At 37.9% G+C, this 21,074-nt stretch overlaps 1 long non-coding RNA gene across 1 annotated transcript; it reads left to right on the forward strand.

Moving 5' to 3' along the window:
- Positions 1-647: 647 nt before the first annotated feature.
- Positions 648-20,723, forward strand: LOC141541423 (uncharacterized). Its single transcript, XR_012481792.1, has 3 exons — positions 648-821; positions 1,133-1,337; positions 20,622-20,723. It is a non-coding gene; the product is annotated as an uncharacterized LOC141541423 (long non-coding RNA).
- The last annotated feature ends 351 nt before the right edge of the window (positions 20,724-21,074 follow it).

Here is a 21,074-nt window from a genome sequence, read left to right on the forward strand (position 1 = left end):
ATTATGATTTTTTTAATCAATGTTTGATTTGTTTCCTATTTTATTTACTGATATGCTTGGGATAGCACATCAAAATTTCTCAGGAAAAGAAGTCAGAGTGATAAAAGTTTAAGAAGCCCTGATCTAGTTTAACCCTCTCCTATTAAGTAAGTTCAAGTGACTTTCCCAAGGTCATATAGATTGAACTTGGCAGAATCTTGGAATTCAACTCAGGTCTTCTGACTCCAAAATCCTATGCCTTTTTTTTTTTTTTTTTATGAGCATGCTAGTAATAACCCATCTCACAGTGGGGAATGTATGTGGTAATGGTAATGAAGGGGATGGAAATGGAAAAAAGAACCATTTCCCTTTTTTTTCTGGAATGGATTTGTAGGCGAATGATCTTATGGAATACTGTCAGAATACTTTAAGGAAAACAGGAGGTTTGTGCTGTGCCAAACGAAATGATCAGAGTTTTTCTCAAGAATATCATAAAGCAATCTTCCTAATTGTTTTACAACAACTCCCCTTCAGCTATGCTGCCGTTGGCTCACAGGAACCAACCATGGGGAAAGGGCCAATCAATGACTGGTGAGATGTTTGCAGACCAGAACTGCCCGTAAATCGCTTGAAAAGGAACTGGAAAAGATCACTCCGTACCCAAACAGAGAGAAGAATGGGGAGGTCCGAGCAAAGACATGGAGATTTATGAATGTAAATAAAACTGTGGTGTAGCATGAAGTCTGGAGACCTCACAGCTTGAGGAAGATAGCGAAGGAGCCCTAGGCTGCCCTTTGAGGAGATTCCTGTCTTGCTGGTGATTACCTGAGGCTCATAGAAAGGTGGGATGGCTTTCACATGTGACCTTTCCTGTGTTAGCTGGTTCTCTATGAATGTGTTATATTTGCTGGTGGGAGATTAGCAAACAGCAGGCTCCATTCATATAATACGAATAAATTTCAATACGGTCACAAAAATATGATAACATCAAATGAAAATAAGGCAGTAACTAATTGTAAAACCTTTGTTCAAACTACCTTCTCTCTTTTTTTGTTTTAGAATTATTCTTTTTTCAATTATTTTAGATTTTCAGTTATATATGTTAACCTGGAAGGGATCTCAGAGACTCTTGTCCACCTCCTCCCTTTTACAGATGTTCCAGGGCCACACAGGTCATAAAGCAGGTCTTGGCTCCTTCTTTGAATCGTCAATTCTCAATGCCTCTGCCTCCTTTGAACTCCTGTGATGTTGGGATAGCAAGGTGGCACAGTGGATAGCGGACTAGATCTGGAGTCAGGACGACTCATCTTTCTGAGTTGAAATCTAGTCTCAGACATGTACAAGCTGTGTGAACCTGGGTGAGTTATTCATGCCTCAGTTTCCTCATCTGTAAAATGAGCTGGAGGAGAAAATGACAAACTATTCCAGTGCCTTTGTCAAGAAAACCCCAAATGGGGTCACAAAGAGTTGGACATAGCAGAATAATAACAATAACAACAACTATGTTGTTTCCTCACTCCCACTCATTGGGTTCTTAGAATAAACTACTATTTTTTGTTTATTTTTTTATTCATTTACCCTATATTCCCAATAGACTATAAGTGTCTGGAGGGCAGAATCTTGTCTTATACTTTCTTTATACTAGCACAACATCATGTCCATACCCAGCAAATATTCAAAAGTATTTTTTCATTGTTGGTGACACAGTCATGATCTGTTGTATTTGTAGAAAACACTGCTGCCTATTGAGAGAGCTGGTCTTTCGGAATGAAAAGTCTTTGACCCCTCAACAGGCCTAGCAATATCATTTTATTCCTTTAAATCCACTTCTTTGGCTTTCCTACAAATTTCTAGTTGAGGCCATCAAGATGGCTTGGCGTTTTTCAAAGGCTGTGGAGTTAAACAATCTGGCAAGACTTACTGAGTGGAAAGAACCTGAGTCAGATTGTGTTATCTGTCAGCCTAGGACAGCCTTGTTAATTATAGGGAAGTCCTGAAAGCTGTCTGCAAAAGTCATACAAATACATACATGTATGTATTACTGCCTGTGTGATCTTGTGCAAGACACTTAGCCACTCAAGTCCTAAGTATTATTATCTGTTAAATGGAGGTATTGGACAAGATAACCTTTAAGGTCCCTTATGGGTCAATATCTATGACTTGAAATAAGATTATGATTAAGTGATGGATTAATGGATGGATTTATTTAAGACAAACACATATAACTATATGATTTACAAAAAAAGGAAAAACATAACCCTTGCCTTAGAGGAACTTGCATTCTAATGGGGAAGACAACATGGAGTTATTTATACACACACACACACACACACACACACACACACACACACACACACACACATATATATATATATACATATATATGTATATATACATGTTTATTATGTATATATCTGTAATATAGATTTATATGTACAAAACATACATATATGTACATATGATACAGTGTATATGTGTAACACATACACATACACACATTTTAATGGAGGAGATAATACACAAATAATTATACACATACAAGATAAATGTACACATATTTCACATGTACATATACAGAACACAGAAATATATACTTGTATATTAGAGCATATCTTATGAGACAATCTATATATGTGTATGTATATATTTAAGAAATTATATATATTTTATATATGTAATATGTATGAGATATATATCCCTGACTTTTAGATATATAAGAAATGTTCCTTGGACATTATGGTCTAGTGAGGGAGATACAACAGACATATAAATAATTCTAGGACCAAATGATAGATTCTTAAGAGAAATGCAAACAAAATGTTGTGAGCTCTGACAAAGGAAAGAGCACTTTTAACGGGGGGATAGGCTAAGGCTTCAAGGATAAGGAAGCATTTAGGGTTAGTCTTGAAGGACTGTAATATGCAGCAGCCAGAGGTGATATGGATAGTTGTGGGAAGAGAGAGGAGAATAACATTTCAGATATAAGGAATGGAGTGAGTAAAGACAGAGGTAAGAAAGCTCAGGATATTACATCCCAGAATGTTGGCTCTGGAAAGGATTTTGGAGATTATGGAGTTTAGCTCTATCATTGGACAGATGAAAGAATTAGGGTAAAACAGATGAAATGGCTTGTCTAAGGTAACAGTCAGTGGCAGACTGGGAGCTCTGTTATTGTAGACTGGAGAATTCAGGGAGGGGATTGTCAGTCTGTATTCAATGCCCTTCTTGATTTATACAGGATGCCAAATGCAGTTAGTTGACTGGTTTCAAAAATGACTGGATGAACGGTTGTCACCACTAAGGAATTGCTTGCTTACTTCTTGACTCCATTTTTGATCCATTCTTTTCCACTAAAATGTGTCATTTACCTTTACTTTTAAGTCATTTTTGCCATCCTTTGCCAATTTTTTTTAAAGGCGGCAGCTAGGTGGTATGATGGAGTGCCAATCATGGGATTAGGAAGATTCATCATCATGAGTTCAAATTTGATTTCAGACAAACAAATATTTCTCTTCCTCTTCCTCTGTCTCTGTCTCCCTGTCTCTCTCTATTTCCCTATTTTTCTCCCTTTTCTCTTTCCTTTTCCTCTTCTCACTTTCCTTCTCTTTCTCATTCTCTTCTCTCTCCCTCTTTGCATTCCTTCTTTCTGTCTCTCTCTCCATCCCTCCCTCCTTTTCTCTGTCAATATCTGTCTCTGTCTGCTTCTATATGTCTCTGTCTCTCTGTCTCTATTTCTCCACACCCTTACCTCTCTTTAATTATGTCTTTTAACTTCTCTATGGGGGCAACTAGATAGTGAAATGGATAGAGTGCTGGTCTTGAAGTCAGGAAGTCTTACCTTCCTGAGTTCAAATCTGGCCTCAGACACTAACTGTGTGACCTGGGCAAGTCCCTTAATTTTATTTGCCTCAGTTTTCCTCATTTGTAAAATGAGATGGAGAAGGAAATGGCAAATCACTCCATTATCTCCACCAAGAAAACTCCCAAATGATGTCATGAAGAGTCAAACACAACTGAAATGACTGAACAAGAAAAACTTTTTTGGGGGGATAACTTAAAAGCACTTTTGACATTCCCTTAGAGTGAAAGAAAAATGTCTTGTTTTTAAAACTATAGGTTAATAGGAAATTCCCCATTTTTCACTTCACTCTGAACCATCTTTCATCTGAGATTTCCTTTAGGACAGGGAATTCCCAGGGTGGAAATTCCCTTCTCTAATACAGATGATCAACTTTATGTAATTTATTGTTTTAAAGATTTACTTGGAAACACTGAAAAGTTGGATGGCTTGGTTAGGGTCAAATAGCCAGTCAGGTTTAACAAACATTTATTAAATAATTACTGTGTGCAAGGCACTTTTCTAGGTGCTAAATTTACAAAGAAAAACAAAAAACAGTCTTTGAGGAGCTCATGGTTTAATGGAAGAGACAATGTGCAAATAATTATGTACATACATAATATGTGTAGATATATCATAAATATGTATGTATATATACCCACGTATTTCTTGTTCAGTCATTTCAATTGTGTCCAATTCTTTATGACCCCTTTGAGGTTTTCTTGGCAAAGCTACTGGAGTGATTTGCTATTTCCACTTCCAACTCATTTTTACAAATGAGGAAACTAAGGCAGGATTAAGTGACTTGCTCAGTCACACAACTAATAAGTATCTGAGACTGGATTTGAACTCATGAAGATGAGTCTTCCAGACTCTAAGCCAAACACACAAACACACAAACACACACACATTAATGGAAGGTAATTTCAGTGGAAAAGTATTTGTAAAATGGGGAAGAGAAAAAGGATTTTCTCAGAGGTGGATTTGCATTGATAAACCATCTCAAAGGTATATCTATAACCCAGACCTTCCTAATTCTGAGACTAGCTTTTTATCCCTTATATCTTCTGCCTCTCTAGGAAATTCTGAAATGAATTTAAATTCCTTCCACTAAAGTTGGTGAATCTTGGGATTTTGAAGGAACTAGGTAGAACTCATCTTTCTCTTCTGCCATTCATAAACCCTTCCCATATGGTGATTGTATTTATCTTAGAAAAATACCTCATAATTATACTTCCCAATGCTGGGTTTGTGTGTACAGGCCCCTTGGTGGTATCTATTTATAGTGCATGGGGCCCTCCTTGGTGAATTCCTGGGAAGACTCACTTGGAAGCCAAAGACAACTTCTGGGTGCCTCTTAAGTGGTGGCTGATGTTGATTAACCTAACTCTCTCAGGCTCTTTAACTCTATAGCCTCTGAACAGTTTATAATCAATTTTGTTTGCGTTTATACATGTTCTGCCTTCTAAGTATTTTAAAACTGTTTTCAGGGGTCTATGGCTTGTCATGTTATATTACAGACTCTTCTAAGGGCAAGGAAATTGGATTTCTCTTTCTTTTGCCTGTTCCCACATCACTTGACACAGGGTATTCATCTAATGAGGCATTCTATGAGTGCTAATATTTAAAGCTAAAGCATTAATAAATAGGGTGCCAAATTTAGGCATTCTGGAATCATGGGAAGAGGGCTGAATCTAGTCAGAAAACCTGGGCTTGCATTACAGATATTAGTTCATTTTATAGATAAAGAAACTGAGCCATGGTGAGGCAAACTGGTGGACCAATTCTTATAGAGCTGGAACCCAAATCTATGTTTTTATAGCTAGAAAATGGCAGAGTACAGCATCAAATTAAGGTCTCCTTAAAATAACAATAACATTGCAAAGATAAACAACTTTGAAAGACTAAGAATGTTGATCAATGCAATGAACAACCATAGTTCCAAAGGACAGATGATCAAGTTCATTCCCCACATCCTGACAGAGAAGTTATGGACTCAGGGTACAAAATAAGGTATGCTTTTATGGATGTGGCCAAAGGGAGAATTTGTTTTGCTTGACTGTATACTTATTAAAAGAATTTTTTTTTTGATGGGAGAAAGGGGGAAGAGAGAGAAAATAGATTTTTGTAAATTAAATTAAAAAAGAAAAAGAAAAATGAGCTTACATTTCCTAACTTCTAATCTATTGCTCTGTTCATGGCAAAAGATCATAGTTCTCAAGCTGGAACAAGCTCTAGAACTATATGGAACATCAGGGGTAATTTACTCCATCCTTCTCGTTTAATAATATGAGCAAACTAAGGGCTATGGAAGCTAAATGATTTGTCCAAAGTTATGCAAACATGTGTGAAAGATAAGATTTGAAGCCAGGTCCTTTCACAAGATTATTGTAAGGATCAAAGGAGGTAACAGATGGAAGGTCCTTTGATTATCTTTAAAGACTGCAAATGAAATCTACTTCTACCTTCAGTGACACTTTCTTCCTTCCCTTCTACTTGTACACTCTGCAAATGTCCTCATTCTTTATTTGTGCATAGTATCTGGGTTTGCACAACAGATAAAGATTTGATTGAAAAGTGCAGCTTCTATCAGTTCTCTTAGGGATGGTTATCTGCATTCATCCTATGACCCAGAAGACTGTATGGATTCGGCATGTTTCATCCAGATGTTTGGCATCTTGTAGGCACAGCTTGTGTGAAAAGTTAATCTTATTGAGACAGGCATTTAGTGTTTATGGTTGAGTTGTCTCAGTCTTCTCTTTATGTTACCAGTCTGCTTGGGACTGAAAACTACTCCAGGGTGGGGCTATGTGTGTTTAACACAGCATATACAACATTACACACAATTAGGTGCTGAATAAATGGGTTTTGATGAAGTAGGAGGTCAGTCTTGTGGTAGTTTAGGTTTTATATTAGAAAAAAAAAAGGGACACTAATTTTTGGCTATTCAGCTGTTAACAAAAGGGGATTTATTGAGCTGTAGGAGAAGAAAGACATAAAAAAAGAAAGGTGTTGAGAACCAGTGAGGTGACTAAGCTGAGTGGAATTCCCATTATATCCATCAGCTAAGAATCTAAGATTCCCCATAGCTTCTTATGGCTACCTTATAAATCAGCCAATGAAAAGACATCATTATTCTGAGCTTTTGATCTATTGAGCCAAACAAGTATCCACTGATGTCTTAATATCTTTTCAAGGAAAAATGAGCAAAACTAGAATTTAAAAGAATTCTGAAGATGAAATGGAAGTTTCTATCTAGTTCCACATTCAATGAATTTGTTGTCTTTTAGTTGCTTTCTCATGTCTGACTCTTTGTGGCCCCATTTAAGGTTTTCTTGGCAAAGATACCAGAATGGTCTGCCCTTACCTTCTCCAGCTTGTTTTAAAGATGAGGAAACTGAGGAAAGTGACTTGCCCAGAAACATACAGCTAATAAGTGTCTGAGGCTGACTTTGACCTCAGGAAGATGAGTCTTTTTGACTTCAGACCCAGTGCTCTAATCACGAGGTCATCTGGCTCCCCATTCAATAAGATCAGTGTTTATCATCTTATGATTCTACCTCCTTAGAAATCACAGATTCCAATGCATAGGTCTCCTTTTCTTCATTCAGACTTCATTTCATTTAGCCTTTGCACTTGCTCAGGCCCTTATCATCTCTTGTCTTGTCTGGACTACTGCATTAGCCTTCCAACTGATCTTAATACTGCCAGTCTCTTTTCTCTCTTGAGTCCATCATTAGGTATGATGGAAAGAGGATGCTTATTTAAGTGTAGGTTGGATTATTTGGCTCTCTCCATCCCTCCCTCCTTTTCTCTGTCAATATCTGTCTCTGTCTGCTTCTATATGTCTCTGTCTCTCTGTCTCTATTTCTCCACACCCCTACCTCTCTTTAATTATGTCTTTTAACTTCTCTATGGGGGCAACTAGATAGTGAAATGGATAGAGTGCTGGTCTTGGAGTCAGGAAGTCTTACCTTCCTGAGTTCAAATCTGGCCTCAGACACTAACTATGTGACCTGGGCAAGTCCCTTAATTTTATTTGCCTCAGTTTGTATATCAGAGATAATGATATACAATCCTATGACCCTGGTAGTCAGTATTTCTTTCACTGGCATTTTTCAAGCAAAGGCTGATTGGATACTTGTTGGATTTATTTATTTATCTAGGAATAGGTTGGAGTATTTGGGTTCCCTGCCATCTCTGAGATAGTTTGTGATTCTGAATGAAAACCCTTGGAGTGTGTTGAGTTCTTTATCATGGGAGAACTTCAAGCAGAACCTATGGAATGTTGTGGAGGGGATTACTATTCAAGCAATCAGTTGGTTTAGATAGCCTTTGAGGTTTCTTCTACTGAGTTCTGAAATTGTATACGTCCATGATATGAATTTCATGTGCACAATATCATCGCTCTTTCTTCTCAACTCTTCTAAAACATTGGTAGATTTCTTATGTAGTTCCATTTTGTTTAATAATTTTGTGTATATGTATCTATTCTCTCATACTAAGATACTATTAGGATGGAGTGACTGAGGATTTAAGCCAGGTCAGAAAAGTTTGCTTCTTCTCCAATCCTGGAGAAAAGGAGTAATAACATCATTGTAGGGGTATTTGTTCCATCCTTGGCAGTTTAGAAACCTCAAGGTGTCCAGTATATGCTACCTCTCCCTGTAGATTATATTCAGGTGAGGATACCTTGCCTCTCTCACCTCTGACTTGTTCCAGGTATAGAAATTGTTGGTCAACTTCTGTTCCCCTATTGCTGAATGGTAAGCTCCTTGAAAGCCTCTAGGGTTTTATCTTTGTTGTGTAAAATTTTATACATGATAGGCTCTCTATTACATTTATTATTTTTAAATATAGTGAGGAGCACCTGGAATTATATCCTAGTGTCCATAAGGCTATTTTCTGATAGGAATTATTTGACATTCTTAGTTTCAATGAAGTTAAAGTATGCTTGCCTTTTAGAAATGTTTTGTACTGAGAGGCTTGGAGAGACTTACATGAACTGATGCTAAGTGAAATGAGCAGAACCAGGAGATCATTATACACTTCAGCAACAATACTGTATGAGGATCTATTCTGATAGAAATGGATGTCTTTGACAAAGAAAAGATCAAATTCAGTTCCAATTGATGAATGATGGACAGAATCAGCTACACCCAGATAAGGAACACTGAGAAATGAATGTGGACTACTTGCATTTTTGTTTTTCTTCCCAGGTTATTTTTCTTGTGCAACAAGAAAACTGTATGGATTTGCACACATATATTGTATCTAAGATACACTTTAACATGTTTAACATGTATAAGACTGCCTGCCATCTAGGGGAAGGGGTGAAGGGAGGGAAGGGAAAAGTTGGAACAGAAATGAGTGCAAGAGACAATGTTGCAAAAATTACCCATGCATATGTTATGTCAATAAAAAGCTATAATAATAATAATAAAAAGAAATGTTCTGGTGATATATGTGTTAACCTATTCTTTAATTTCTTTTAATTTTTTAATCTTTAGGACATCACTTTCAAAATTAAATGAACTAGAGACCATTTTTGGGTTGGAAATATCCCACCGGGTCATCTCAACCAGCATCTGTTGGCCAAAACAGCTGTCCCTTACTGGTTTGGTGAATGCTCTGTAATACTATGAATCACAGAGTTCATGGATTCTGTGGCAGATGCAGTACATAAATATTTTTGCCTATATCCTTTGCTTGATAACCAGACTGATTTAACCTGTAAATAGCGAGTATCATATTTTCCTTGATGCAGCTGGAACCAGGGAAATATAGCAGCCAGACTGACAGAACAGGCAGCCGCTAATTAATGATTGGATCAGGGAAGACTTCATGGAGGAGGTAATGCTTGTCACATAGTAGGCACTATGTTTAAATAAAGGTTTATTAAATATATGAATGAATGAATGAGTAGAATTTAAGAAATAAATTGCAATTCAATAGATGAGGTGAGGGAGAACATTCTAGACATGGGAATGAGGGTATAAAGCTAGGAACAGAATGTTCAAAAAGTAAAGCGTAATCCAGTGTGGCTAAAACATAAATTGTAGAGGGAATATGTTGATGAAAACCATTATGTTGGTCTGAGAGTATAGAATATTCTTGAGGAAATTGAGGGATATTTAACTACAAAACTGAGGAAACAAAAGCTGTTTTCATACCTCTAAAACCTGCATATAAATATCTTGATATAATATATACTTTCATGTTTAATATTTAAGAATGGGAAATATTATTAGCATCAACATTTCTTTTCAGAAGCTCTATTCCCCTTTGGTCGAACACTGATATTGTATAGAACATAGTGTGAGATGTATTGATTTAGAAAGTTCTGAGAGTCAGTGATCTCATAGTTGTCCACTCCTGTGAAATCACCATTTCTTTATCTGAAATTGGACCAAGATAAAGTTTCTTGTTAACTTTGATCAACACAATAAGCTGAAAACACTGATTGCTTACAGTACTGGAAAAATCAATGAAAAGAAACTTCAAAATGACCTTCATTCTAGAAATCCTGTCAGTTTGAACATCAGAGAATAAACAGACAGGACACATTTAATTAAGCAAAAAATTTAAAAGGCACCTTTTTCTGTTTACATGGCTAAAATGATCCAGGTTTTACATTTTCCAATAAAATAGGTTGTGGCTAAGATAAAAGCAGAGGTAAAGTTACTGTTCATTTATACTAGTGTAACAACTCTGACAGATAGAATAAAAAAATTGATAATCCTAAATCTGAAGTGTCAGTTTAATTAAAAACATCCTTGAGGCAGCTAGTATAATGAAAGGACCAATGGAATCAGGAGATGGGTACTCATCCTGGGTCTTACTAATTTACTAATGTGACCCTTGCCAAGTCACAAATCTCTTTGTGCCTCAGTTTCCTTTTTAGTAAACTGAGGAGATTAAATTAGTTTTCTTCTAGTTTTAAAATTTTCTAAATCTTAAATTTTTTTAAGGGTTTGCTTTGAATATGCAAAGATAATTTACTAACAGGGAGGGGCAAGGTGTGTACAGAGGCACTCATGAGACAGAGAAGGTGTGTAATAGGGAGTGGAAGGAGTGGGGTGGGGGGAAAGTAAGAGATGCCAACAAAAGAATGAGTAGAGATCTACTTAGATAATGATACGCCTTTGTAGCTTCTCATAGAATCCTTCTTAGGAGTTGCAAGGTACCTTACTAGTCATCTTGTTCAACTTCCTGCTGTAAGAAATTCTTCTAAAATTACATTGACAGGTGGTCATTTAGTGTTTGCTTAAACACTTCCAGTAATGGCGAGCTCATTTCTCCACGAGAAAGCTTATTTCAAAATTTAGATAGCTTTAATTGTTAATGTATAGAATATGTATGTGTGTATGTGCATGTGTGTGTGTGTGTGTGTGTGTGTGTGTGAGAGAGAGAGAGAGAGAGAGAGAGAGAGAGAGAGAGAGAGAGACAGAGAGAGAGACAGAGAGACAGAGAGACAGAGAGACAGAGAGACAGAGAGACAGAGACAGAGACAGGAAAATAGAGATAATGAAATTTTATAGGGAGATATAGATATTTCTTACCCACTCTTCTCCAAGGGAAATTTTGATTCCAACTTGGAAAGGGTGAAGTAGAAGGGGTCTGAGTGTTCTGTTCTTGAAAAAGTGGAAACCTAGACTAGAATGATCTGATCTCTTTTTCTGCCCTTGTTCCACCCCTCACTAAATATTGCTGTTCTATGCACATTAAAAAAAAAAAAAATTAAATTAGGTTCAAAAGCTGGTTTCCTTGAAGGGGGAAAGATTCCCAAAATTACAATTACTGGCTTCACTCCTTCTCACCAAAAACTTTGTTACACAAAAGACAATCACAAATAGTGAATGGTAGTTAATGCTATTTATCTCAATGAATAGCAAATAGAAATCAGAGAAGTTAAACAAGATTAGATCATACCAGACAATACACAGAGAATAAGCGCTCACTGGAGCAAGATATCTCAATTCAAACAAGAAATAGGTTCCAATCTCACCCAAAGGGGAAATTCCTTCAACTATCTAGGAAGATTAACTGGCAATCTGGGATGTGTTGAGATCCAGGTTTCTCAAATGCCTCTTGCTTTTCTCCCACTTCAAAAGTTTCTGTCCAAAGAGAGTCTAGAACTGGGTGGTGTGTCTCTTTTGAAGAGAGAGAGAAGAATCTTTCTTCTCTAAAGCTTTTGCACAGTCTCCCACTTAGGTAGAGTCATCTTCTCTCCACCAATCCATCATTCCTAGTCACCAGCAGACAGATAGCTTAGAGAAAGGTTTCTCAATTCTTTTTGATTTATGGAAAGTTTTGGATGTTTGATGAAGCCTATTTTTATATAAAATAAAATGCATAGGATTACAGAGGAAGCTAACTGCTATACACTCATCAAAATATTCTTAAAACAAGTTGACAGACCCTAGGTTTAAAACCCCTACTAGAGGCAGGCTTGTGGTAGGTGAAATTGATAGAATTGATAGAATGCAGGATGATCTTGAGTTCAAAGTCACTTCTCTCAGCCTCAGTTTCCTCATCTGTAAAATGGGGATAAAAATTGTACCTACCATGCAAGGTTGTAGTGAAAATCAAATGAGAAAATATTTGTAAAATACTTTGCATGACTTAATGTGCTCCAACATGATAAATATGGAAATATGTTTAAAGGGATTATACATGTTGGGTCAACTAGGTGGTGCAGTGGATAGAGCACCAGCTGTGAAGTTAGAAGGAGCTGAGTTCAAATTTGATCTCAGACACTTAAAACTTCCTAGTTGTGTGACAATTGCCTAAGCCAAAATAAATAAATAAATAAATGATTATATATATTATATATCTATTCTACATCAGTATGGGAGGAATAGAGAAAAATTCAGTATATGAAATCTTACAAAAGGAATGTTGGAAACTATATATATATATATTTGGAAAATACTATTGAGAAAAAAAGATCTATTGTGCCTTGTAAATATTAGCTATTACTATTATTAGTATTATTAATTATTATTAGATTGGTTTCCTCTAGATAACATTAACCTAGTACTCAATACCCTTTGTGTAAAGTTGTTCAACTATTTACAAATCAACTTAATTTTACTAATACTGTAATGCCGGAGAAACTGAGCAAGACAGAGATTAGAGAATATTCAATACAGAATTTATTAAATAGAGAGATTTACTGGGAGCAAATGGGTCCATGGCTGGTCCCAGGGCTGACTGAGACTATCGTCTCAAAGAATCCAGCCCTGAATGCCAGATACAGGATTTTTTTATAGGGTAACAAGAACAATGACATAATGGGGGGAGTACCTGGATGGGGATGACCCAATGAGGGGAGGAACCTAGGATGACATGATGGAGGGAGGTACTGGAGAGGCTTCTGATATTCTAATGATGTCTAAAATGGATAAAGACCTTTATCCCAGCAAACTTTAAGAGGGAATGGTTATAACTTGAGGCAGAGTAACTGAATAGGATAATTAGGGAAACTGGGTCAGGACATTAAAAGAGAACTATGGCACAACAATACTTAATCCATATTTCTCCATCTTGACCAAAAGGTTAGTACCTAAACAACTAAATTTTTCTTAATCTATTCTAGATTGTTTAGGGACTTGGAGGAACAGGCAGGTCAATCAGTGATGCTAAAAGCAATAGGCCTTTATTATGGGCATGTTTTCTTTCATATAAGGAACATTTTGATTTTTAACTTGAGCAACCCAAAGTTGTGATGGGCAACAAAGGAGGGAGAAGAAAGGGGAGGGGGAGTCCTGGTAAAAAGTTAAATATAGATTTATGTCTCTGGGCTTTGACCTCTGATCTTAGGGCCAAAGCAGCAAGAAGGAGAATCTGATGATCCTGCAAGTACATCTGCTTTGTAGATAGGATTTCCAGGTTGTTCCAGGTTCTAGTGTTAGATTTCTTTCCTCGAACGACTAGATTTCTTTCCTCACACGGCTATCACAGCTCAGTGACAGACACAAAAAATAGGGGTTTTATAGAGAGGGAAGAGATTTCTAGCAGGTGTGTCTAATTAATTTACATTTTTTGGTGCCATAGGGAGTAGGACACCAGGAATTGGCTGGGAAAGGTCTGCTGTCCTATTGGGTCTGGAAGTTTCCATATATAGAGGAAAAAGAGAAAGACAGGATTCCTATAGAGGGATTGTATTAGAAGCAGAGATTATATTCTCCCCAAAACAGAACTGATTTTTTTTTTTTGGACTATCAGCGGCAAAGGAAGGGATATCTAAAATTTTAATTAAAAAGCACTTTGTGCTTAGAACTTTATTATTCTTATTTTGTTATATTGTAGGGCAAAATCTTTTTGGATGGCCCACGTATAGAAATTCATCCTTTTCTGTGCATAAAGTTTCACCAGGTATCATCCATTGAGAGCATCCTCTAACCCCCTCTAACCCCCTCTAACCTGCTGCTGTGAGCTCAAAAATCAGTCAATACTAAAATACAACTTCTAGAAAAGGAGTGTCATTGGGTCAACTTCTCTTTTTCTGAAAACCACTCAAATTTTTGCTGTGTCTCCCTTTTAGAATGCAAGGTCTTGATGTCTTTGAGAATTGTCTCACTTTTGCTTTTTCATTCCTAGAATTTAGCACAATATAGTTAGCACTTAATAAATACAATTGAATTCATTAATTTATTTACAATAAACATTTTCCCCCCCCCAAGGTAATTGGGAGTAAGTGGCTTGCCCAGGTTCACACAGCCAGAAAATGGGAAATATCTGAGGCTGGATTTGGTCCTTGTGCCTTGAGGGCTGATGTCTTATCCACTGTGCCATCTAGATGCCTTCCCCTCAATAAACTTTTAATACCAAATGGATGCTCTTCCCCTAGGGAGAACCTTTGAACCTTCAGTCCCTCATTTTGTAATTTTGCTTGGTGAGGAATAAGTTATTTGTCATTTTAGCTTAAACAAAATATAATCATCAACAAAAAATATTCTTTCCCCTCCTATAATCACATAATGTGTTCTAATACTAAATAGAATTATCTGTCTTGTCCCAATGGACTTGTTAACACCATCTCCTTAAGGACATCTTAGTTTGTAGAGAGCCCAGTTGGAGATATTTTTGAGACAAGGTAGGGGGCAATCATGGGTTCAAAGACCCTCTAGGGTCAGTAGACAGATTTCAGGGGGTTTATGAACTTGAGAAAAAAAAAACCTACAACTTTATTTTTGCTGACCTCAAAATGAAATAGAGCATTTCCTTTGATTATAAATATAAATAAAAGGGGTCTGTAGACTTCACCTGGCTATCAAAGGGGTCTATGACCCCTTTGAATTTGGTCCATGACCCCTTTGAATTTGGTCCTTTAGCTGATCTGCTAAGTGACAAATTACAGCACGTGCCTCTATCTTGCTATCCTGATCATGAAGTGAGAATCATACTCTTGTCTTGGTGGGGGTGGGGGGGAAGGTGCCTATAGAGGAAGGTTGGAAGGAGAAACAGTGGGAAAGAAAACTTTACTCCCCTCCCAGGTGATCGCCATCACTGAGGTGGCAATAAATCTTAGAAACTTTTTTTTTTTCCTTCAAATTCTTAGTCATGTTTCATTGGTTCTCACCAACTGGGGCTCCGTATGGAGATAATTCCACAACCATTTTTCTTCCCAGGTGGAAACAATTTGAGGCCTAAGCCTACATCTGTTGCTGCCCTTGAGCTCCCCTGTGTAGTATGAAGAAACCTTTTTAATCACTGGAGAGCCCAGGTCTGGAAGCCAGGCAGCACAACACCAGTAAGCCAGGCAAGGGTCTGTTCTCTGGTCACCTTTGACACCGGGACTGCTCAGGTGTCAGAGCCAACGCTGCAGAGATCCCTAATGATTCTGGGACTGTTCTCTCTCCCCTTTGCTCTCCCTTCTCCCTTTATCCCCCAGACAACAAAGCAGTAAGCTTAACTTGTCATGCGATATGAATTGCTCCTGGCCTTGGGCAAGTGAATGGATGACTCTTTACCGGAGGATGTGTCAGGCTAGAAATTAAAATTAAATTACCTTTTGTGCTAAGAAAACAAGTCTAATTCAATTCTCAATTCTGGTTCATTTCTAGGAATAATTTGTTTTTGGCCTCAGACAAGTTGTAAGGTTTTTTTTTTTTTTTTAAATACAGATCAGGACATTTCCTGTATGCATCTTTCACAAGACATATATTTGTTAATCTATGCAAAGCCCTGTGTTAGCTGATAATTGTGATAGGGATAGCGGGTTAGCTAATACAACATTTCTAAGTTCTTATCATTTACACTCTTGTAAGAGGCTATTTATTGGACTTTTAAAGTTAGCCATAAAGCATAATAAAACATGATAAGCACATTAGAGAGTCATAAAACAAAGTAATGTTCAAAGTTTGGAGCTGAGAAAGGTCATTCTGATTGTGTGAATCATGGAAGCCTTTGTAGAAGAGATAGCATTTGAGTAGGCTTTTAAGGGCTGGATAATCATTCCACACATGAAAGGAGGGCAAGGGAACCTCCTGAGTAGGCTTTTAAAGGATGGATAGTCATTCAACATGTGGAAGGAGGGCAGGGGAACCTCCTGAGTAGGCTTTTAAAGAATGGATAGTCATTCCAATGTGGAAGGAGGGCAGGGGAACTCCCTGAGTAGGCTTTTAAGGGATGGATAGTCATTCCACATGTGGAAGGAGGGCAGGAGAACCTCCTGAGTAGGCTTTTAAAGGATGGATAGTCATTCAACATGTGGAAGGAGGGCAGGGAAACTCCCTGAGTAGGCTTTTAAGGGATGGATAGTCGTTCCACAGGTGGAAGGAGACAGGGGAACTTCTTGAGTAGGCTTTTAAGGGATGGATAGTCGTTCCACATGTGGAAGGAGGGCAGGGGAACTTCCTGAGTAGGCTTTTAAAGGATGGTTAGTCAGTCAACATGTGGAAAGAGGGAAAGGGAACCTTCTGTAATGCTGGAGAAACTGAGCAAGATAGAGATTAGAGAGTATTCAATACAGAATTTATTAAATGGAGAGATTTACTGGGACCAAATGGATCCATGGTTGGTCCCAGGGCTGACTGAGACTATGGTCTAAAAGAATCCAGCCCTGAATGTCAGATACAAGATTCTTTTATAGGGTAACAAGAAAAATGTAATAATGGGGTAGGTACCTGGATGGGGATGACCTAATGGGGGGAAGAACCTAGGATGAGGATGACATAATGGAGGGAGGTACTGGAGAGGCTCCTGATATTCTAAAGATGTCTAAAATGGATAAAGACCTTTATCCCAGCAAACATTAAGAGGGAATGACTTTAACCTAAGGTCTAAGATATGACCTTTATCCTAACATTAAAAGGAATGGTTATAACCTGAGGCAGAGTAATTGAATAAGACAATTAGGGAAACTGGGTCAGTACATTAAAAGAGAACTGTGGCAACACTTCTAGGAACAGGGAACAGTTTGAACAAAGGGAGAAAGATGGAAAAATGAAGGCGTATTTGAAGAGCAGACTAGTCTAGATTGACTCAGAATACTTATTTTGAAACGGTATGGAATAAATTTGGAAAGTTAGGGTTGCTTCAGGGTTAGAAAGGCCCCTGAATCCTAGGCAAAAGAGTTTATATACATTTTTTTTCTTGATAGTTCTTAGGTCATTACTGAAGATAGATGAGCACAGGGGTAATATACTTAGATCTTTGTGAAAAGATTAGTCTGATAATAGAATAAAAGATGGATTAGAGTGCAAGTTAGGAAAATCTATCAAAAGATATACAATAATGTGAGTGATAATGAGAAACTGTACTACAGTGTTAGTTGCTGTTATGCTTTGTTTTTGAAGAGGACCAATGGCATTTATAGGTGACATCTTGACTCAGGGGTAAATGGATTTAAGTGAGGCAGAGTTGAACAAAATCATCAATCTCATTCTCTCTTTCAAAGTGCTTGAAGTTCAGTAGCAAGACAAGAGTCAACACAACCAGAGATAGCCTGGGATGCAGTGGATGACCTTGGCGTCTTCAGTGATTGACAAAGCTCTCAACAGTGGTAATAGTAAGAATAGAGAGGAGGGTTTTTATACCTTATGATCCTTTGAAGGAGTAAATAAGAGAGCAACGAGGCAGACATAGAATCAATAGAACTTGGCAATTGACTTAATATGAGAAATGAAAAAATAAGAAAAAGAGCTTTTTCACTGGGGTGCAGGCAGAAGCAAACAGAAATCCTTCTGGGGTCTACTGACTCTTTGTCCAAGTGTATTTGGTTTTCCCTTCTGAAAATAGAGATTTAGGATTGAAAACTAGGATACTTTATTTTTTTAAATTAAAGCTTTTTATTAAAAAATTATGTTTAGATAATTTTCAACATTCATCCTTGCGAATCTTGTGTTCCAAATCTTTTCCCTCCCTTCCCCTGCACCCTATCCTTTAGATGGTAAATAATCCAATATATGTTAAGCATGTGCAATTCCTCTCTCTCTATTTCCACAAATACCATGCTGTACAAGAAAAATCAGACCAAAAAGGGAAAAAAATGAGAAAGAAAACAAAATGCAAGCAAACAACAACAAAAAAGTGAAAATACTCTGTTGTGATCCACACTCAGGAGGATACTTTATTAGTCTTTTTTTTTTTTTTTTTTTTCCATTTAGGATTATTATTGTTTGTCCTTCATTCTCCAAGAGGACCATGACATTGGGGAGATGATGCCATAACACTAAGAAGCTGAATTTACAACTTGTAGGATTTCTGAGCTGGGAGAATTTAAGCTGGAATCAATCCCCCCTCTGAAAATAGAGGGATATATATATATAGGGATGGGGCTAGAATTCATTTCTAAAATCCAGCCCAATGTTTTCTCACCTTATTATACTTAAAGCTAAAGCTAAAGGAAACTTGACTATGGAAACTCACAATCTGTTTCAATTATACAGAGTTAGAAATTCTTCATAACGATAGTTTTCTCTTCCCATGTGGGACTGGGTCAGGGCCCTGTCATTCCCAGAACCGACTAGGCAATAAGTCTCCATCTCTTGACAGGGCATTGATGAAATCGAGGAGAACAGGAAAGAAACGTACTTTATCAGGATGAAGCTCATATGACTCTTGGCTTCAGTGGCTGGCTCCTGGACTGTTGCCTGTTCCAGATTACCCTTTTGCTGCTATCAAGGGACTTTACAACTCCTGGCCTGACCTGACCTATGCATTCTTATCCAAATGTCTCCTGGGGCCAGGGAAAGAACTCTATTTGGTTAATGTCCTCACTGACTAGGGTTAAAGGAGATCAGTTCTCTGTTAATCCTCTTAGCTAGGGGTGATGCAGGCAGAATTAGGTTGAGTGTGAAAGTGAGACTCAGGTGTCCCCATGAGAAGCCTGGATTTATTCATCCCGAATGACATCTCCCTTGAACTGGGACTGTCCCCAGCCTTCCCCCTGCTTCCCCTGCTGTGCTCCCGGCCACAGGCCTCCACCTTCCCCACTGAGAGGCTTGTGTGATCCACAGAAGTCCATGCCCTCTGAGTGACATGCTGTGTTGGGCCAGTGCCCTTTTTGGAAATGGGCTGCTGCGTAAATGACCCCTTTATGACAGAAACACCACAGGAACATTCCCCAAAGGGACTGTTTGCTCTGGTAGCTCGGCTAGTTTTTCCCACCATGATTTTGGAGTGGATCCAGTGGAATTGCCATTGTTGTAAAATTTTTAAAAAGAGCAAATGGCAACAGAATTTGGGAATGATACTAGGCCCTGTCCCCTTTTCTGCCTTTTCTGGTCAGGAAGTGCAGAGCTGAGTCCATCTGTGACATTCAGGGTTCTTGCACCCCACATTTTGAACCACAGAGCCTGGGAATGGGAGGGCTCTCTTGCTATTTTACACAGCAACAAAAAAACCACAACATGAGCAACCCCTGATGTGAACCTCTCTGGACCTCAGCCAGGAAAGCAGCTGGAGCCAGCCCCCAAAATAGGCATCTTGCAGGCACTTTTTTGGAGGGGAAAAAATAAATCTGAAAAACAAAACCCAAAAAAACCCCAACAACAACTTTCTTAAAAACTTCCACCCAAGAGCAGTCATGAGATTTGTATGGTGCATTTCAACTGTTGTTTCACTTCAGGCCAGGCTTAATTATCTGTGCATTGCTGTATAATCAGGTGATAAAGGGCATGGGTGTGGAATTCCCCAGATTCTCCTGTTTGATTCAGATCATTGTTCTGCTGTTGTCTTCTCACAGATCGATCTTCTCATTCATATATATATGTGCATACACATATACATACATGTGTGTATATATATATATACATGCACTCACACACATACATATATACATATATGTACACACATATTATGTGCATGTATGTATACACACATATATACGCATACACACATATATACACACACTCATACACATATATAAATATAAACATATTTATCTATATTTATATAGAAAGATATATAATGTAGATGTTGTCTATCTTACTAAAATTTATGCTATTCCTTCAGGGCAGAGACCGCTTTGCCTTCTTTTGCATTGCCAGCTCTTAGTATATATATATATATATATATATGTATAGTGATTGGCACCTACTGGGTGTTTAATTAATGCTTGTTGATTGATGGACTGGTTGGTGATTGGCACCTACTGGGTGTTTAATTAATGCTTGTTGACTGATGGATTGGTTATCCTGAGTATTTATTTGGTACTTTCACTCATCATGGATATTTTATGTTAATTGCTTTATTTCACTTTCACAATAGCAGGAATAAAACAAGAGGAAAGTCCATAGATAAAAACCACAGTCCATTCATACCTCCTAGCACAGACCTGTGGTTCTTTTTCCAGCTTAGCCCTCACAGCGTCTAGCCAGAGGAGTAGCTCCTGTGGACCTCCATCATCTGCCAATCAATTGCTCCCTGCAGAGGATGCAAGCCAACCTAGCCGAAGTATCCAGGTGCATTGAGGAAGAAACAGGAGACAACAGGTACCAGATGAGTCAAAGCCCTTTACTACCTCTATAATCATCCTGTTAAGGACATAGGAACTGTTACCCAGCAGCAGCCAGTTATTATCCAAGAAAAGGTAAGGCTCTGGGGGAATAGAGGAGTTTCAAGGACAATAGAGGAAGGTCTGGGGCTTACTTTCTGGGAAGTGGAGCTTTCTAGACTTTTATAAGTTAGCATGAGGGCAAAGAGAAAGAAGAATGGGAGCAAGGATGGAAGGAATGTCAAATGGGCAGCTTGGAAATAGAAGAAGTCAAACTTTGTTTACTTGAGTTTTGCCCCCCTCACCCCTTCC

This window comes from Sminthopsis crassicaudata, chromosome 4, assembly GCF_048593235.1.
Source record: "Sminthopsis crassicaudata isolate SCR6 chromosome 4, ASM4859323v1, whole genome shotgun sequence".
Taxonomy (NCBI): Eukaryota; Metazoa; Chordata; class Mammalia; order Dasyuromorphia; family Dasyuridae; genus Sminthopsis; species Sminthopsis crassicaudata.